The sequence below is a fragment of the Trachypithecus francoisi genome, unplaced genomic scaffold (assembly GCF_009764315.1).
Source record: "Trachypithecus francoisi isolate TF-2019V2 unplaced genomic scaffold, Tfra_2.0 Lachesis_group0, whole genome shotgun sequence".
NCBI lineage: Eukaryota > Metazoa > Chordata > Mammalia > Primates > Cercopithecidae > Trachypithecus > Trachypithecus francoisi.
The window spans coordinates 112056505-112076633 of NW_022681453.1; the positions used below are offsets into that span (position 1 = coordinate 112056505).

At 36.1% G+C, this 20129-nt stretch overlaps 1 protein-coding gene across 1 annotated transcript in view; it reads right to left on the bottom strand.

Moving 5' to 3' along the window:
* Positions 1 to 20129, bottom strand: part of BCHE (butyrylcholinesterase) — a 70010-nt gene that overhangs the window by 13742 nt on the left and 36139 nt on the right. The window lies entirely within an intron of this gene.

Genomic DNA, 20129 nt, shown 5'->3' on the forward strand with positions numbered 1-20129 from the left:
CTTATTAATACTGCCTGAATTTAATACCAAGTTTAATTACAAATCTTATTATGTAATAATCTCATTACTTCAGGAAACTTCTTTCAGTCCCACATTTAAGTTTATCTAACATCTCCTAGATCTGTTTACCAACTAAAAATCTTTCAATAATTCTTCAGTGGTTTCATATTAAGGTTAATGAACATGGTACCATCCATATTTCCAAGTTTATTTTCAGATATTCTTTTTATAAACCCAGCCAATAGGAATTAGGTAGAGTTCCCCAGTAAATCCCTCCTTTTTTCATTTCTTCTCTTTGCTCCAGCTGTTACTTCTGCTCAGAATTCTTTTATTTTCCAATTTTATGTGTCTAAACTCATTCAAAACTTTTATATTATCTTTTCATGATATTTTCCATATTTATAGCTGTGATTTGAAAATGGATAATTGTCGACTTTATCTTTTCAATAGCTATAGTGTTGAGCTCATTGATACCTTTATAGCACTCAATAATATATTAATTCCAAGGTCACACAAGTAGGAACTCAGAAATTTTTTTAAAGTGCCTCTACACAGTCACTACATCTGTAGATTTCCTTATAACATATCTTTGTTATTAGTATGAGTTAGACACGGATCTAGGCTCTAGAAATATAAATATGAAACACAAAGTTTTCCTCAGGGAATTTATAAGCATGAAAACCCAGGGAAACAAAGAACTACAACATAAGACAGCATAAACCAAGTCTAAAAAAGGGCCACAAATTGTTCAGAAGAGGGAGCAGTCATTACATGCTTGAAAGGAAATTACCTTATGGAATGGGAATCTGACTGAAAGAGAGGAAATAAGGAACTGAACTGGAAAGGAAACCTGGGAAAGCTAGAAAAAGGGTTAGAATTAACATAGACATTAATGATTAATCTACTTCTTAGTTCAAATAATGATGAAAAAACTAGTTTTGTTTAATTCTAGGATAGAAGGAGATACCATTGAATTTATGTACTTAGCATATTAGTGTTATCACATTAAGGTCTAACAGCCCTGGAAAATTGTTTAGAATCGAACTTGTAGGCATTTACTACTCTTGAGGAACTTTTGACTAAATGGCTACTAAATGGCTAGTGTGAGCATAATATTTTTGATCTCAAGGTGAGTATTTAGAATAATCAAGCTTTTCAGCCTTCTCTAACATAAACGAAAGATTAAAGTGACAAAGATAAGTAATTCATTCCTTGCTCTTATTCAACCTTATGCAAAATCATGTAAGAAAAACTTTAGTTGAACTTTTCTAAAAGTTCAACACAAAAAATCCTTCATCATTCAGATATCTTCTGCATATTATTAATAGATAGAAATTTTGGAGTAGTATGAGCAGATCTAAGTTTGTTTTGCTTTGTTTTGTTTAGCCAAGGTCTCTAAGTCCAGTAGAATTTGGAAGGAGAAGTAAAAGTATGGTTATCAAGAGGCATATTTTTGCATCAAGAACTTATATTGAATACGCACCATATATTCGTATTTTATCACAGATGCAGACATGTTCAGCCATGAATTCAGGAGCTTTACAGACAAATAGTTTCTTGATGTACTAGTTTATTTTATGGAGGAATGGGATATTTTAATAAGAATTATTAATAATCAGAGCTATTCAAGCTAAACCAATATCATAGCAGAGTTGAAACCTCTTGCTTTAGGGTATTATTTGAGAGAGGTCAAGAAGAAAATTTCTCTAGATCACAGATGGCACACTTGTCTAGGTAAATTATGTAGTCTTTTTTCTTTCTTTTAAAGCTGTAGAAACTAACAAATACAGCTGCTGGAGGTTGGATATTAAACCAGGAGAACCGATGGTCTGATTCAGTACAGCAATTCTTATGTTCCTAAATTGCCCACTTTTCTTCTAATTCTGCTCTAATTTACTTATGGCGCCATTTTAACTGCACATTCATTTCTGTCCTCTGTGAATGGCGACTTAAACAGAGCTGACTTGTACTTGAGTTCAAGAGCAAAGCACTGCCGGTGTTCATTTAACAAACTTTGTCCTATGAAATAACTCATGACATACCAAATTGTAATTTAGAGATAATAACATTCCTTTGCCTGAAGATGTGGATACAGTTTTCAAAAGATTGAAATAGCTATTGAAGTGATGAAGTATTTTATTCTATAATTTGAGGAAATCTCCATGACTTACAAAGTAACAAGAGAGACAATTCTTTCTGTCTGTATCAATTAAACACTTTGTGAAATACAACATATTTCCACTATACACAATTCCAAAGCATTACATTTTTAAATCTCAAAATCATAAGATCAATTTAAGCATCTTGACTTTGCTGTTTCTCAAAGAAGTTTTTGTTCTCGTAACAAAATAAAGACTTCAAAATAGTAATAATTAAAATTTTCCATGAAGTTGTATATGCTCTATTTTTATCAGTATCAGGTTCTTTTTCTACCTTGTAGTATACCAAAATGCTCTATAGATCACCCATTAGAATTTTCTTCATATGTAGGTTTGAAAGGTTTTAAGACACAGCTAATTTAACAACAAAAAATCAGAGAGTATCTTTCTTTAACATCTGTGTTACAGAAAATTACTTGCTTGACATTGATATTTGAGCACACAGTTGATAACTCATTTTATGAACAGATTAAAGAAAAAGACATCAATTGATTCAGGATGCCCTGATATGAAGAAAAATTCTGCATCTAGCTTCAAAAATAAAGTTTTCTTGGAATTATAGAATCCTAGGATTGCCTACCCAAGCCTAAAATGAGAATTGAAATTATCCTTAGGAATTCAGAGACAGTTATTTCTAAGTAAGCTATAGTAGTTTTTGAGAGAATGTATTTTAATTAGCTTTAAAATCTAGTAAAATGAAGCTAATAGTTAATAGTTATATATTAAAAGTTTAGATGAAATCTTTCACTGTCATAAGAGGTTTGAAGAAAATATATTGAAAAACTTTTAAAACGTTAAAATATTTATAGATTCCATTCCATGTCACTTAAATGAAATTCTATTTTAATATAAGGAATAGAAGGGCTATAAGAAGACCTAAATTTAGAAAACAGATTCATTCATTCGTTCAACCAATATTTATAAAGTGTGTACTAGGTCAGTTATTATTTGAGTGATAACAGATTCAACAAATACAAAATAGAAATTTGTTTATCTTGCCATTTTTATTTGATGAGAAAGACAAGAAATAAGATCAATAAAGAAATGATATAATATGTCAGATGATACCAGGTGCTAGTGATAATAAAATGAGGAATGGGGATAAATAGAAATGGCAGGTGAGTAAGTATCAGTGTGTGTGTGGCAGGGGGATGGTGAGGGAGTCCATAATAAAACATCTGATTGTTGTCTGTCTCTTGTTCTTGCAATGTAATCTCTAAACACTTGGAATATTGTGTTACACATAATAGCTTATGCTAACATGATGCCTTATGGTGAGTATATAATAACTTAGGCTCATGAAATGACTCAGGGTGGGGATGGCCACACTGATGATCTTAGGGTGGAAACTAGCCCTGCCAGAAATACCGTCCATGTTATTAGAGGGATGAGACTTTTAGCTATGTGATATCATCCTGACTTCCACGGAGGGGACGGAGCTGAAGACTGATTTTAACCATGCGAGCAATGATCCAATCCATCTTGCCTATACATAATAATAAAATCCCAATAAAAACTAGAGATACAAAGCTCAGGTGAGCTTCTTAGATTGGCAATACTCCATAGATACATAAGCACAATAGATGTCGTGAAGATAATAGATCTCTGAGAAGAGAGAAGTTTTACATTTGGAACATTCTAAGTCAAAGATGCTCTACGTGTCTCATCCTCAGCTAGTTCTAATTTATATATTTTTGTTATAAGAAAACTGTAATTGTACTTACAGGGCTTTCCTGAGTTCTGTGAATAGCTCTTGTGAGTTATAAAATCTGAGGGAGTCCAGAGGGACTCCCATATTTGTAAACAGCTAGTCTGAAGTGAGGGTAGCCATGTGGACCCTAAACTTCTGACTGGTGTGAGAAATCTTGGACCAATTTCGCAGACTGGAAGATTAAACTTCACTTTCTGTAGCTCTGGGTAAGGGAGCTTTGTAATATTTAATAGAAAATGAAGTGAAGACTTGAGGAGAAAAGGGATGAGCCAAACAGTTGTTTGGGGAAATAGTATTTCAGCAGAAGGGATGGAAAACAATGATCATGAGAAAAACGTTTGCTTAGAGTTTTCCAAGGAAAGCGGGGGGGCAGTGTGACTAGAATAGAGGCAGCAAGGGAATGAGTGTAGGAGGTGAGGTTGGAGAGGGGACAGTAAGGTCACATTACTTAGTGCCATGTATGTCTTCAAAAGTATTTTGCATCTACTCAGAGTAAGAGAGGGAGGAATTGGAAGGTTTGCACAAAGAAAGAACAAGATTGACCAGGCATGGTGGCTCACGCCTGTCATCTTAGCACTTTGGAAGGCCGAGGTGGGTAGGTCACGAGATCAGGAGTTCAACACCACCCTGGCCAACATGGTGAAACCACGTTTTTAATGAAAATACAAAAATTAGCCAGGAACGGTGGCGGGCCCCTATAATCCCAGCTACTCAGGAGGCTGAGGCAGGAGAATGGCTTGAACCCAGGAGGTGGAGGTTGCAGTGAGCCAAGATCACGCCATGGCACTGCAGACTGGGTGACAGGGCAAGACTCCATCTTGGGGGGTGGAGAAAAAAAGGAAACCATAAGATCTCATTTACATTGTTTAAAAGATCATCTGTCTGTAGTGTTGGGAATAAACTACAGATGGTTCAAGAAGACCAATTAGGAGGCTACTAAAATAATTTATGTGAGAGTTGATGGCTACTTGAACTAGAGTAGTAGTGGCAGAAATGGAAAGAATTAGATCTTACATATATTTTGTAGCTAGAGTTGTTACTAGGCCGATAGATTAAAGAGGAAAGGAGCAGGCAAGGTTGACTCCAAAGTTTCTGGCCTGAGAAACTGGAAGAATGAATGTGGTTCACATTGCTGAAATAGGAAAGACTGCAAGAAGAGCATGTTTGGAATGCAATATCAAGAGTTCATGGCTGGACATGGTGGCTCATGCCTGTAATCCCAGCACTTTGGGAGGTCAAGGCAGGCAGATCACTTGAGGTCAGGAGTTCAAGACCAGCGTGACCCACATGGTGAAACTCCGTCTCTACTAAAAATACGGAAATTAGCCGAGCATGGTGGCGCATGCCTGTGATCCCAGTTACTTGGGAGGCTGAGGCAGGAGAATGGCTTGATCTTGGGAGACGGAGGTTGCAGTGAGCTGAGATCTCACCACTGCACTCCAGCCTGGGTGACAGAGCAAGACACTGTCTCAAAAAATAAATAAAGTAAAATAAAATAAAATAAAATAAAGAGTTCACATGTTAAGTTCACATGTTAAATTTTACATCCAAATGCTGATGGTAAGTAGGCAGTTGGAAATTTGCAGTTACTCTTGATTTTACTGATAGAATCTCTGCATTTCAATTAGATCCACAAGTTCTTATTTAACTTGTATTTTTTATTGGGATGACCTTGTCTAGAATGTGACACACATCCCATGATTAAAAATGAAAAGATAACAGAAATTAAAATAGCTTTGTACTGAATAGGAGATTAGACAATATTATTTCAAGGTAACTTCAAATTCATTTAAAGGGTATAATATTACTTTTGATAAAAAAAAAAAAAAAAAAAAACTTAAGTCACAGAAATTTTCTTTTAGGAAAAATTACCCAGAAAACAGTTAACTGAAACAATTTAAGAATAAAAAATCTTTGATCATAAAATACTTCTGATTATATGCTAATAACATAAAATGCTTCCATGAGAAATATTTGAGGACTGAAATGAGACATCATAAAACTTCCAAATAATAGAAAACATGAATGGGATATTTTTACTTAGTAATGATTAGTAAAATAATTGGGAAAAGAATTATTGAAAAACAACATTCCATTATATGTGGAAGGTAGCAAGCATATCTTTATTGTTACCTCTCTAATATTAATATAGATTTGAAATTATTTTGGTCAAAGGTTTTCACCAATTAATTAAGATTCTGAAATGGATTACTAATATAAAATAGATTATTTTGTATGTATCACCATTTTAATGGTGACAAATTCAGTATTCTTAGATGCTCACTTTGAAAAATTAATTAAACATGATATAGGCTCAATTCTGTATGTATGTGTATTGCAATAAAAACTGATTTAAAATGTTTGTTGTGCTGACATCTTCCTCCAAAAAGTAGTATCATTGCTGTCTGAGCACCTTAAAGTGGCACATTTGGTTGTTTTATCTTACTTTTCCTATAAACAATGTCTTTTATTGATTTTCAAATACTTATTCGCATTCTGGAGGTTGTGTCTTTTCTCTGTTAATTGTTTCCTTTGCGGTGAAGACATTTTTAGTTTAATACCGTCCCATTTGTCTAAATTTGGTTTTGTTACCTGTGCTTTTACAGTTTTAGCCATAACATCTTTTCCTACATCAGTGTCCTATAGTGTTTTCCTTATGTTTTCTTCTAGTAATTTTATGGCTTTAGGTCTTAAGTTCTTAAATGTAATATTCTCCTAGTTACACTAACAATGTTACTCAGTTTACAAAATTCAACACAGCTATAATATTTAAAAACACACATAATGCAATATAACAATTCATAGGATATACAATGCCTATATTTCCCCAAAGCATAGCTCCTTGTCCTATTCTCGTCCTACCATCTCTTCAGACAGACCTTCCTCAGGAACCAAATTGAAGTAGTCAGTGTTTATCACCTGATATTGTTCCATGTACTTCAGCTGTCCTTTTTCCTTTTTCTCATAAGAGGCTAAGAAGTCTCATTCAAACTATCATTTGATTGTTTTGTTGACAACCTGAAATTGTGCCTGACTCAGTGTGTGCAGGCAAGAAATATGGGTACAATAGGTAAGAAACATCACAACTGATGTGTGGTTACCTCTTCGTCCTTCACAGTAAATGTTCACGTTTAAAAACTACTACCACATGGGAAATAGTTCACAGATGACAATTTCTGTACTTTCAAGAAAAACAGTACTCCAAACCAAATAATGTGAAATTCTGCTTCCAATCACTATTTGTTGTGGCAATCAGACACCCTGGGACAACTTTTCAGTGTCTCACATGCAAACTATTTTTTACCATGTGCACTCCTGTAATCCCAGCACTTTGGGAGGCCAAGGCGGGTGGATCGCCTGAGGTAAGGAGTTTGAGACTAGCCTTACCAATATGGTGAAACCCCATCTCTACTAAAAGTACAAAAAATTAGCCAGGCATGGCGTTGTGCACCTGTAGTCCCAGCTACCCTGGAGGCTTAGGCAGGAGAATTGCTTGAACCTGGGAGGTGGAGGTTGCAGTGAGCCGAGATTGTGCCATTGCACTCCAGCCTGGGCGACAGAGTGACACACCATCTCAAAAAAAAAAAAAAATTACACAGATTTATTAAATTAAATTAATTATAATATTTATTGTTAACTATATATCCAAATAAAATGAATTTAACATCCATTGAATTTTATTAGAGCAAGTTAGTATTAACCCACAAATGCATTACTACGAGTAATTTAATCATGCTGGTTCCATTTTAATCCACAAGGCAATGTCCTGGGTAATTTGTTAGTTTTATAAACCCTTTTATTTCATGGTTTTCTACAAGCTTCTAAGATGAAGCTTTAAAGATAAAATAAAAATTTATTTTTTCTTTGCATACTTACACATATACACAAGCTATCATAGTCTGTTTGGGATGATACAACAGAATACCATAAATTGGATAGCTTACAGACAACAGAAATTGATGTCTCATATTCTGGAAGCTGGGAAATTCAAAATCAAGGCACTGGGAAATTTGGTGTCTGATGAGAGAGCTTCTTGGTTCATAGACAGCAGTCTTTTTGCTGTGCCCTCACATAGAAGGGAGAAGGGAGTTATTTTAGATCTCTGATATAAGAGCACTAATCTCACTCATGAGGACTCTGCCCTCACCACCTAATCACCTTCCCAAGGCCTCACCTCCTAATGACAGGTGACAATGTGCTAGCAGCCCTCGCTCTTGGTGCCTCCTCAGCCTCGGAGTCCACTCTGGCAGCGCTTGAGGAGCTCTTCTGCCCTTCACGGCACCGTGGAAGCCCCTCTCTGGGCTGGCTGAGTCCAGAGCCACCTCCCTCTGCTTGTGGGGAGGTGTCCAGAGAGAGACGCAGGTGGGAACCGGGGCTGCGGGCTGCACTCGCGGGCCAGTGCGAGTTCCCACTGGCAGGCGTGGGCTCCAGGGCACAGCACACGGAGCGGCCAGCCGGTGCCGCCAGCCCAGGGCAGTGAGGGGCTCAGTACCTGGGCCAGCAACTGCGGAGGTTGTGCCGGGTCCCCCAGCAGTGCCGGCCTGCCAGTGCAGCACTCAAATTCTCGCCAGGCCTTAGCTGCTTTCTGGCCAGACAGGGCTCGGGACCTGCACCCTGCCATGTCTGAGCTCCCTCTCTGTGGTGCCCCTTGGCAGCTGGTCCCATCCACAGCCCAAGGGCTGAGGAGTGCAGAGGCGGCTCTGGACTGGCGGGCAGCTCCGCCTGCAGCCCCTGTGCAGGATCCACTGGGTGAAGCCAGCTGGGTTCCTGAACTGGATGGGGACTTGGAGAATGTTTATATCTAGGGGGAGGATCGTATGTGCACCAATCAGCACTCTGTATCTAGCTAACCTAGTGGAGACTTGGAGGACAAGCACTCTGTGACTCTGTCTAGCTCAAGGATTGTAAATGCACCAATCAGCACTCTGTGTCTAGCTCAGGGTTTGTGAATGCACCAGTCAGCACTCTGTGTCTGGCTCAGGGTTTGTGAGTACATTGGTTGGTGCTCTGTATCTAGCTAACTAGCACTCTGTGACTCTGTGTCTAGCTCAAGGATTGTAAACGCACCAATCAGCATGCTGTCAAAATGGACCAATCAGCTCTTTGTAAAATGGACCAATCAGCAAGATGTGGGTGGGGCCAGATAAGGGAATAAAAGCAGGCTGCCCCACTCAGTCAGTCAGTGGCAACCTACTCTGGTCGCCTTTTGCATTGTGAAAGCTTTGTTCTTTGGCTCTTTGCAAGAAATATTGCTGTTGCTCACTCTTTGGGTCCACGCTGCCTTTATGAGCTGTAACACTTACTGCCAAGGTCTGCGGCTTCACTTCTGAAGCCAGCGAGACCGCGAACCCATGGGGGAGGAACTAACAACTCCAGACGCGCTGCCTTTAAGAGCTCTAACACTTACCATGAAGGTCTGCAGCAGCTTCACTCCTGACAGTGAGACCACGAACCCAGCAGAAAGAAGTTCCAGACACATTTGAACGTCTGAAGGAACAAACTCCAGACACACTATTTTTAAGAACTGTAACATCGTGAGGGTCTGAGGCTTCATTCTTGAAGTCAGTGAGACCAAGAACCCACCAATTCCTGACACACTATTACCTAATACCATCACAGTGGGAGTTAACATTTCAACATACGAGTTTTAGAGGCACACAAGTTTTCAGCTTACAGAGCAGCCAAACGTGTGTGTGCGTCTGTGTATTCTGTAACTCGAATATTAGAAATACCCAAAATAACTGAACAAATATCATTTATATAAAATTTTATTTTATATTATAAGATACAAATGAAACACTTAACAATGCCAAGTTACATAAATTAAAAACTTATATGTTGAGCCTCAGAAATAATCTAAATCTATTTATTCATGCCCAGTGCCTACGATAAGCCTAGGAAAGTATGCATTGAAAAAATGCTTTTTGCAATGAGAAGTGAGTAGCTTTTGGAACTTTGGATGTATGCTGGATCAATTCACTATCAGTTCTAAAACAAAACTTTTCACTTTATTAAAAAAGAGAAAATAACCGTTTCTCATGTGTTAGAAGTAAAATGTCTTGTAAATATTAATCTTCTAAAACTCACATTGACTAAAAACTCACCCTGATTCTTCAGGTGCAGTGAGATAGCACAACGTTTGACTTCAACTTGCTTCATCTGCTAATGAGGCATCATTTTATAGATGAATATGTCTTAAGCCTGTTCACAAACTAAAATCTAACTCAGAGTTTTCAAGCCCCACTTATATTCTCCATCTTGACTTACTATGGTTTGTTAAGAAGGTCTTTATAACTGTGTTTTTGTTTTCTGGAAGATGTAATAAAGGCAGAAAAAATTAGTTAACTAAAGCAATGTGAACTGTATAATACAGCTATGGATAGAGACTATAAGAGGATTATTTGCAATTTAGATTATATTTAATGCAAATATCTAAATCTACTTCACTTTTATTAGTTGCTTCCTCCCATCTCCAGATATTTCTATTGCTAACGGTAGAAATGAGAAAAATGATTACTGAAAAACAATTCCCTAGATTCATTATAGTTTGTTCAGTTTTTCTATCTTTGTTAAATAATAAGGTTTGTTATTTTTAGGCAGGAATCAAGGTACCCAGAGGGACAGGTTTATAATAACATACCTTAGAAATTTGCAAAAATTCAGAAATTAACTAAGGATGATTTCTCGTATCTAAATACACTGTGCTATAGGAGTCCATGGCCAAGCGGCTGATTGAACTTTTACTGTTTCATCATTCCTAACTTGTGGATTGGAATACATTCTCAGCTTCGCGGAGAATTTGGATATAGGTTTTTTTTTTTTTTTTTTTTTTTTTTTTGAGACAGAGTCTCGCTCTGTCGCCCAGGCTGGAGTACAGTGGGGTGATCTCGGCTCACTGCAAGTTCCGCCTCCCGGGATCATGCTATTCTCCTGCTTCAGCCGCCTGAGTAGCTGGGACTACAGGCGCCCGCCACCGCGTCCGGCTAATTTTTGTATTTTTAGTAGAGACGGGGTTTCATTGTGGTCTCGATCTCCTGACCTTGTGATCCGCCCGCCTCGGCCTCCCAAAGTGCTGAGATTACAGGCGTGAGCCACCGCGCCCAGGCTGGATATAGGTTTTTATGAGAAAAAAGAAGGGAAGAGAAAGGGAGAGGAGAGGAGGAGAGAAGAACCCTACAGGAAATATATAATCTGTATAATCCTGTACACAAATTTGATCAAAGGCAAAACATTTCAATGTGCTAAACTTTCTAGGAAATAAAAAAAGAAGACATTTTTATTCAGCTCTAATAAAGAGGAACAAATTACACTTCAGTTAAATAGTAGGAAGATGACATATCAGCTGCACATAATTTTCAAACTTTAAGAAAAGTTAACAGCTGTAGTTCACGCAAAAATATGGGATGAGGCTTCATCACTAGAAATAAGCAAAGACCAATTATAATATAATATAGCTTGGCATGTGTTATCAAAGTGGATGCCTCATAAGTAAGAAAGAAACATTTTGTTTTAGGGGGAAATTAAAACATATAAACAAAAATGCAAAACTGAACCCTGCATATAAGGTGAGACTTCTTGAGTGATTTCTGGTATCAGGAGTCCTACCTTACTCTAATCATTTGTTTTATTACTAGTTCCTAATGAAGAGTCTTGTTCATTGTTGTCAATTAGTATTGTTAAGCTCTGTTCTGTTCAGGAAATAAAATGGAGTAAAAAACGCCTTAAGCACACAGAAATATGTTTCTCTTTTTAATCCAAATCAAAATCTTCACGTAGATTTGATTTTAATCCAAATCAAAATTTTCACCGTTGCTGAGATGTACTGTGTTTTTTTAATCCTAAATTTCTAACTGGGAATCAAGTGCCCACTTAAAGCACATTTTTATTTATTATGAGAACATTTTAATCTTAATAAGTATTTAAAAGAGGCTTGTGTACTTAACCCACTCTCCTAAACACTTCACTAAAGTAGTTGGATAGAGTCATGAAAACGAATTGATTCCCAGTGCACAGTTCTCTTCTAGTAATTTCTTTGTATCGCATATCTTCAGTTATTCATCAGCTGAAAGGTTAAAGAGTTGCCAGACAAAAGATCTCTAAGATCTTTAGTACACTGTTGGTATGATGGATGAACAAAGCTTTCATGGTCTGGAAGATCATTCTGTCTTCTTTCCTCTGCATTGTTTGGATATAAAGGTTTGCATAATTAGCTGGTGAGTTAAACAGGGACACTAGGCAATGTTTAGCCTCCTCCAACTCCAGAAAATGAATTGGGCTGAATACGAAATCGTATTAAAGAAAATTAGACATTTTTTTCTTTTCCTTCCTTCCTTCCTTCCTTCCTTCCTTCCTTCCTTCCTTCCTTCCTCCCTCCCTCCCTTCCTCCCTCCCTCCCTCCAGTCTCTCCTTTCTTCCTTCACTCCTTCCTTTATTCTTCCATTTTTCCATTTATTCATTAGCTAAGCAAGTACATCCAGATGTCTTCCCTAATTTCTAAATGTGAAGATGCATTATGTTTGTACCCATTTTCATTTTCTAGTGACAGCAAAGCAACTGTTATCATTTGGATGTGATCATATGAATCCCAGAGGAGTGACAGCCTAATGATCTGTAGAGAGCTCAAACGTACTTTCAAATAATGGCACTAGAACACTTATTTTAATAAGGGTGCAGACTTTGGATTAATTATAGATAAGAAAATAATCTCAAACTTGAAACAAATTGGCTTCTTTTTTGAGTCTTCCAAATTCTATCAGTTTTGCTCTTATTCACTTCTGTTTGCGTTAGTCTGTGCCACAGAATTGATGGCAGCAAGCCCACAGTTTCAGGAATGAGCCTAGGAATTGCCAAAAAAATGTCCTGGAAACTTAGTTTTGTAGTAGCACATACAAATCTTAAAATAGCTTGATTTTTAAATGAATACTTAAATATTAGAAAAGACCTGGGAAATAATACTCCAGGAAAATTATACGAAAACTTAATTGTGATGTTTTTCTTTAATGGGTAGTTTCAGCATATCAAATAAATATTCTTGAATTCAAAGTTATTGACTTTATATCACTATTCACAGGAGGTCCCTATATTTGGCTAATCACCTCCATTAGACTTTAAGGCTCCATAATAGCAGACAAAATGTCTGTTTTGTTGACTCTTGTAGCCTTGCATAGAGTCAATGTTTGACAAAAGGTTGTTTGGTAAAGGTTTTACCTAAGTAAGTAAGCCATTAGACTAATTGTATCAGAATGAACTTTTAAAGTGATTAGAATTATACTGCAGTGTATCCTTGAAACTACAGTGTATCCTTTTAAACGAAAAAACAAACTGTGTGTGTGTGTGTGTGTGTGTGTGTGTGTGTGTGTATTTTCTCTTCTAAACAACTGGTGTGGATGTTGGCTAAGATATTTTGAAGTTGTTTGAGATCTGTTTCAGAGGTATATGAGTAAATTTAAGAATATACTTTAGGCCAGGCGCGGTGGCTCAAGCCTGTAATCCCAGCACTTTGGGAGGCCGAGACCGGTGGATCCCGAGGTCAGGAGATCGAGACCATCCTGGCTAACACGGTGAAACCCCGTCTCTACTAAAAAATACAAAAAACTAGCCGGGCAAGGTGGCAGGCGCCTGTACTCCCAGCTACTCCGGAGGCCGAGGCAGGAGAATGGCGTAAACCCGGGAGGCGGAACTTGCAGTGAGCCGAGATCCGGCCACTGCACTCCAGCCTGGGCGACAGAGCGAGACTCCGTCTCAAAAAAAAAAAAAAAAAAAAAATATACTTTAAAAACATTTATTAGAAATTTTGTATCTATTAGACACTGAACTAAGCACTTTTTATGCAAAAACTCAGTTAACATTAACTATGATTATTTGAAAGAGGCAATTTGATTATTCACATTATATAGATAAAGAAGCTGAGATTGTCCAATGTCACACAACTTGAATGGCTGAGGTAGGTGAATTTTCAAATCTCAAAGCCTACAATGTCAAAAACATAAATCTGGTGTTTTCATGGTTTCAACTAAGTACCTCAACATTAATATTTTTAAAAAAATTACTGTTTCCCAATAAAAAGCAATTTTGCTGAGTGTTGTTGTGTATGCTTGTAATCCTATCTAATTGGGAGGCTCAACTGAGTTAGAAGGATTGCTTGAGTCCTAGGGTTCTAGATCTGCCTGGGCAACATAATGAGCTCCCCATCTCAACAAAAAAGAAGAAAGCAGTCTTCTCATGCAGATTTTGTAAAACAAAACCAACAAACAAAAAACTAGAGTATATAGTTGCATACAGAGATACAAACAGAATATAAAAAAAATTTCATCTTCTACGATAGAATTACAAATAATACAGTTTTTAGGATAATATCTGTGGCTGTGGGTGACTATCTCGTCTCCTTATTTCTTTACTACTTATTCAAAACACATACTTGTATCATCTTACAGATAACTTGGTAAACTTTGATGAATAAAACATTTTTCAACTTTTAAGTTGAAATAATTTTTTTTCTATTTTATTTGAAATCTTTACGAAAATCCTATCCAATTTTCAAAATATTTTCTCTGTATTTAGCATTGTGTTTCCTTCCAAATGGCACAGATCTCATCTTGGAATAATGAGAATATAATTTCCTTACATATTCTTCCTGCTTTAGAAAAACTGTATGTTATTTTAGTTGAAGTTCCTTTTATGAACCTACACTCCTGCCTAGTAGTGAATTTAGGTTAAAAACTTTAAGGTGTTGAACCTATTGTCATTTTATGTATAATACGCACAGTGTCTAATGTGCAAAGAGGGGATTTTAAGAAATATAATGAATTTAGTGAAGCTAAAATTTAAAATAGATCTATGTGTATTTAATTTTATTTGTAGGTCTACATAAATGATGTTGTCTATAGGGAAAGTAAGATGTAACAACCAAATGTGCCACATTAAGGTCCACAGACAGCAATGACACTATTTATGGAGGAAGCTGTCAGCACAACAAATAAATATTGTAAGTCAGTTTATTTATTTATTTATTTATTTATTTATTTATTTATTTTTATTTTTTGAGACGGAGTCTCGCTCTGTCACCCAGGCAGTGCAGTGCAGTGGCGTGATCTCGGCTCACTGCAAGCTCCGCCTCCCGGGTTCACGCCATTCTCCTGCCTCAGCCTCCCGAGTAGCTGGGACTACAGGCGCCCGCCACCTCGCCCGGCTAGTTTTTTGTACTTTTAGTAGAGACGGGGTTTCACCGTGTTAGGCAGGATGGTCTCATCTCCTGACCTCGTGATCCGCCTGCCTTGGCCTCCCAAAGTGCTGGGATTACAGGCTTGAGCCACCGCGCCTGGCCGGTAAGTTAGTTTTATTACCATAAACATACATACAGACTCGAGCCTAAATCATGCTTAATGAATTTTTCAAAGTGAGCATTGAACATTGAATTTGTAATAATTAAAATGGTGATACAAAATAATCTTATTTCATTTTAATAAAACATTTCAGATACTTAGCTAATTGGTGAAAACCTTTAACCAAAATAATTTCAAATCTATATTAATATTAGAAAGGTAACAATAAAGATATGTTTGCTACCTACCATATAAAATGTCATGTTATTTTTCCATAATTCTTTTTTCCCAATTATTTTACTAATCGTTAGTAAGTTAAAAATATCCCATCCATATTTTCTACTATTTGAAAGTGTTACAATGTCCCATTTAGCCTTCAATTATTTCTCATGGAAGTACTTTATTTTATTAGCATGCAATCAGAAATATTTTATAATCAAAGATTTCTATTCTTAAATTATTTCAGGTAGCATTTTTCTGGGTATTCTTTTCTCCAAACTTTTTTTCTGTTACTTGAATACTTTTTTTAATCAAAAATAATATTAGGCCACTTAAAAGAATTTAAAGTTATCTTGAAGTAATATTGTCTAATCTTCCATTCAGTGTTTTATTCTCTGTAGAATATCTGCACAAAGCTATTCTAACTTCTGTTTTTTCACTTTTAATAATGGAATATGTGTCACAATCTGAACAAAGTCATTCCAATCCCTGATAACTTTATTCATTACTAAATCTAGTTGGAAAAACAGACCTGCATTCAGGCCCTACTAGAATTCCAGGCCCTGGGGCTATTTTTATTTTTTTTCTCAAAGAGAACTGTGTCTTTATTAATAACAAATATAATACTAAGCTAAACAATATCTCCATAAATTTTACCCAGGGATTCTGTTTTTCCTGTAGAATAAATTTAAATTCTCCCTATGACATAATTTTAGTTGTACTTGATGCCAGATGTATTCACTATTGCTACTCTCTCTCCGTATATATAGACCTCAAGACTTAAGATAACCTCTTTATTGTGAAAAAATTAGATTACTCTTTTCTGGAGAAATAGCATATGAGGGCCAGTATTCTGTTGATTTTTTAAAAATCCACAATAAAAAAACTGAACTGACTTTTTTTCAGGAAACTGTTTGTTATTCAATAATTGAATTTTATTGCCTGACATGTGCCAGGAATGTGGGCAATGGATATAACAGTAAACAGAACCTATAAGTCACTGATTGCTGAGCTCCATCAGTTTAATGACTGGAGATAAATAATAAATTGATTAATAGATATGAATTAAGGTAGTAATATCATTTATGAAGAAAATACAAGCATGATAACCAATTTTTTTTTTTTTAAAATGTGGTAATTTGGAACTGACTATTGAGTCATAGAAAGGAATTCTCAGTTGAACTGAAGAAGGGTATTGAAAACCAACCTTCCTTCCTGCCCTTTTTGGCTACAGCTTTCTAGCTTTTCCAAACAAATAGAAACGTGAAAAAGATGAACAGACTGGACTTTGCAGCTCTCATGCATGCTAAATATAGCACAAGCAATTCCTTCTAGACTCTTCTGAAATGATAGTGATGAATGTGATTTCTGAATGACTTGCTAATTGCAACTAAGTCAGTCACAGGATTTCATTTCTTATGTCCAAGGCAGATGTGCCATAACGAAAACGGCAAGGGTAATTATTTTATACTGAAAACTATTATTTAATAACTTATGATTTAAGGGCAGTGTACCTTGGAAACAATCTCATGACTTTCATTCAAAAATGTCTATCTGAGGGAATGCTGAAGAATCGGAAGCATCTTGTTTTATTAAATTTTATACCTCTTTATAATTACAGCTACAGAAATATTGTAATGAGAAGATTTGCTTTTTGCATTTTGTATAAATACATAATTATGAAATATGGAACAAAACATATAATATACACTATAAAAATAAATAAATAGAAAGATTTTGAAATTAGAAATTAGAAAATGTCTTTTCGGATAATGTTTACTTACTACACCGAGCATGGTAACTTTATAAGAAAGATGAGAAGTATCCCTGCCAACAGTATATTCATCTTATGTTTAACTCTTGTTTTTCTGATTTTAGGATTCCTAAGGTATTATTTTAGGTACCACAATTTAAAATAATATTTTACAATCAAGACACACAGGTGGAAAAAGTAACCCACAAAAATTAAAATATTTAAAAAATGTTAATTGTGTCACCTAAACTTCCAATCATCAGTTGCTTTATTTGTAAAATAGGGATATTAATGCATTTTACACAGAGTGGTTATAAAAACTATATGCAAAATCTATCTGGAATACTTAGAACCCTGCTTGGATTTTAATGAAACATTTAATAAATGGAAACTATCAAAGGAAGAAGAAGATAATGAGGCAGAGGCAGGGACTTTAATGAAGACAGCTACAATACCATCCTATTACCAATCTAGCTGTTGCTTACAGACTCATCTGTAGGTATACCCAGATCTATTTGCACATACAATAAAATACATATATACATATTACTCACTGGGCAAGTTTACACAATAACCATGTGAGGTAGGTTTTATTAGAAAAATATGGACATAGAGGGAACAATTAACTTGGCAACTATGTGGCAAACGCACCTTCAAAATCAAGCTGTTTTCCTCTAATGCCGTGCTAGTTTTGATGCATCATATTATGTTGGAAATTCAATTAAAAGTCAATGTGTTTTCTTTGAAAGTGAAAAAACCCAAGAAATTCATACTTAAAGGCGTGTTTTGGTTTTTAACATCTAACCTGAATTATTTTAATATTTTTTGAAAGTAATAAAACATATTTTTAGAAATTTAATTAAAAGTAATTAAAGTAAATAGTATTACATTTTTAAAAATGTTTATAATTTTAAGAATCATCATTCCAATTCTTTTCTAGGAAGTGTATTCTTTCAGGCATGCATTTACCAGTAAGTCACACTATTTTTTATATTGGTTATATAATGATAAGAGTTTTAGCCACAAAATAGTTTTTAGTTAAAGTACTTATTTATTTTTAGGCTGTACCTGTTTTGCTACTACCATTTTAGCCAGTCACAAGCTGTTGGGAATAGGTCTCTGAACCTTCTTCTGTTTTTGAGTGCTGACCAATTCATGAATCATTATTTGCTCAAGTAACCTGTTAAATTTAGTTTTCCTAAAGCATTTTCTTTTAACACTATAAATCAATGATTCTCAATAGGAAGAAAAATTAGAATGAGGAGAAATTTTGGTAATTAGTAGACACATCCATGTAGCAGATGGTACCAGTCTGATTTTCAGGATTTTAAAATTTACCAACCAAAGATTGTATTAAAGATATATATGTCCCTTTTTCACCTTTAAAATTACTGTTATTTTGGCCTGGTGTGGTGACTCACACCTGCAATCCCACCATTTTGGGAGGCCGAGGTGGGCGGATCACCTGAGGTCAGGAGTTCAAGACCAGCCTGGCCAACATGGAGAAACCCTGTCTCTACCAAAAATACAAAAATTAGTCAGGTGTGGTGGTGGGTGCCTGTAATCCCAAGTACTTGAGAGGCTGAGGTGGGAGAATTCCTTGAACCCGGGAAGCAGGGTTGCAGCGAGCTGAGATAGCACCACTGCACTCCATCCCCTGGGCGACAAAGCAAGACTCTGCCTGAAGAAAAAAATAAAGAAAGAAAGAAAGAAAGAAATTGCTGTTATGTTGATCTCGTATTCCAGAAACAAGTAAGACCTTACTACTTAAATGTTGTAAAAAGTAAAAAATCAAACTATGATTCAGATTCTGAGTTCCCAAGACATAACCTCGCCCCAAATTTCTTTTCTCTATACACTATTTTAACAAATGTATCCATTTTTGTTTCTAATTATACTTACACATGGTGATTCACATCTGTGTCTCCACAATCCTTCATCCACAATGTCTTCCTGATGTCTAGTCATAATATTACACACACTGCATACACACCTATATTTAGCTATTACCCACTTCAGTGTTGCAGAACCATGCTATATTAACCTTCACTGTCCGCAGCCCATGCATTTTATGTTCTGTAATTTCATTAATGTCCCCAACTTGTTTCCAGTAGCACATTACACTCTGAGGTGAGAACTGTATGTTGCATGGTTTGGAATCACTAGCTTTGCAACCGGCGTCTGCTACTAAAAGCTGGTTGAATTTGCATGAAGTTATTCAAATTATCAGAGCATATTTATCCATTAATTTGCAATAAGTGATATGAAGGAGACCAAGTTGGTTGGAGTATAGTGAGCAGAGAGATTATTTTATCAGAGACTGTCAAAGAATTTGTCATATGGGCCCATTTAGATAATGATAAGAAATTTAGATTTTATTCAAGATAAAATAAAAAGATCACTGAAGAGTTATTAACCAGGCAGTGCTAAGATCTGGCTTATATTTTGAAAGGATCTCTCCAAAATAGGGAGGAGAATAAACTATGAAGAGAAAAGGGTGGGACCAGGGAGACTGGCTATTGTAGTAAACCGGAAAAGATACCTTGGTGGCTCAGATTAGGCTTTTCGTTCTGAAGATAACGAGACCTAAGTTACTTTCAGATCCATTTTGAAGGTCAAGATGATAGGAATTTGCTGATGTGGAATGGGGAAAAATTTTAAAAATAGCAAAATTTTTTTTTTTTGTAACTTGTTAATGAAGGAGACATTTACAGAGATATAAATTCATGAGCATTTACATGATGTTTAATGTCATAGAAACAAATGATTTAGAAACAAATGATTTTGTTTGTTTGTCTGTTTTTGTTTTGTTTTGTTTTTTGAGACGGAGTCTCGCTCTGTCGGCCACGCTGGAGTGCAGTGCAGGCTCTTGGCTCACTGCAAGCTCTGCCTCCCAGGTTCACGCCATTCTCCTGCCTCAGCCTCCCGAGTAGCTGGGACTACAGGCGCCCGCCACCACGCCTGGC